This window comes from Helianthus annuus, chromosome 13, assembly GCF_002127325.2.
Source record: "Helianthus annuus cultivar XRQ/B chromosome 13, HanXRQr2.0-SUNRISE, whole genome shotgun sequence".
Taxonomy (NCBI): Eukaryota; Viridiplantae; Streptophyta; class Magnoliopsida; order Asterales; family Asteraceae; genus Helianthus; species Helianthus annuus.
The window spans coordinates 13401010-13402521 of NC_035445.2; the positions used below are offsets into that span (position 1 = coordinate 13401010).

Here is a 1512-nt window from a genome sequence, read left to right on the forward strand (position 1 = left end):
AGATAATTATATTTGGTTTATAAAAGTTTTCGACTAGTAAAGCGTTCTTGTCGAAATATTATAAATTCACTTCCTACGTGATAAAACGTCACCAAAAGAAAGATACTTCTATACTTCTATATTTATTTTTATAAGAAAGCTTGGATTACAACTAGTGTCTTTTTTAAGCTTTAAATACGTTTTGGAAATTCGGATTTTTACGAAAATCGGACAGAGTTTCCTCTGTTTTTGGAATAGCCCGACCACTCAAGTTGTCGTCATTTTGTCAAAATTCAACAATGACATAAACAATATATTTAATCAAAATATACCAAAACTTTTCACCAGGTATTGTAAAAATATAAGAACAAACCACTAAATATATTCGGTTCGAGCTCAGTTTCACGACAACTATAAAATATATCAACTATGTAATAAATATTCACGTCGTTTAACTGTTACCGGGTCACGCATTGACTGCTTGGCTTCCGTTAACCGTCTTTTGACCATAACATTGAACTTGTCGAACCGAGGTGAACCCTGTTTCACCCGAAACGAGACCCGACAGAGTTGACCCGAGTTGACTCGGGTCTAACCGAGTCTTGAACAGGAGCTGAGGCTGACCGAGCACCAAATCCGACAATTGACCAGCATTGACCAGTCAACCGGTTGTGTTGACTGGTTCGACTTCGTTGAGCGACTCAGAATGCGAATCACTCACGGACTAAACCCAAATCAAAACTGAACATCACGTACTCAATGGTCAAAAGAAAATAATGAATTAAACAAAATATATGCCAACTCACCGAAGTCGGTCAGGCACCACCATCACTGTCGATAAGCACGGCGGCGCCGCTGTGGAACCGTCGCCGGACACGGCACTGCCCGAACCAAAATCGTTGACTGTTGACCCAAACCGAGACTCGACCAGATCTGACCCAAAACTATCCCCCAAATCTGTGCCGTAACAGAACCCGAACCAAAACTTGAGCAATTAAACATGACCGCCATCCCTGTCGCTGCTGCCATTAATGCCGGCAACAGTCTGCCGACTTCCGTCTCCACTGCCACCGCCGTGAGCGGCGGCGCTGCTCCACCTCCGACACCCCCATCTCTCTCTCTAATCGATCTCTTTCACTCTGGCTTAACCACCTCCACGGCCGCCATTTATCTTCCTCTTTCCGGTGTTCTCGCTCTTCCGATTGTGCGTGTGAGGGTTATGCAAGGTTGAAGGAGAGTTGTGGGTGTATGGGGTGTGAGTCGGAGTAACAAAGATCGAGGGGGGGGGGGGTATCAGCTTGCCGGTTAACCAGCGCCGGTGGTCACCGGGCTGTCGGTCAGAAACATCAAGAGGGAGGGGAGTGTTATGGTTGTATGTGTGTGTGATATGTCTGTATAAGAGAGATGAGAGGAGATAAAAGAGAGTGTGTATGTCTGATGATTATAGCTTTTGGATAGGGCTTTTCTAATTGAAAGAGTAGATAAGGTGTAGAAGAAAGGGAAAATGGGTGGGAACAAGAATTAGCGGCTGAT

General features: G+C 44.5%; 1 long non-coding RNA gene across 1 annotated transcript; it reads right to left on the bottom strand.

Moving 5' to 3' along the window:
- Positions 1–271: 271 nt before the first annotated feature.
- On the bottom strand, positions 272–1512 carry LOC110897503. Its single transcript, XR_002568699.2, has 2 exons — positions 786–1512; positions 272–703 (listed from the first exon to the last, which is right to left on the bottom strand). It is a non-coding gene; the product is annotated as an uncharacterized LOC110897503 (long non-coding RNA).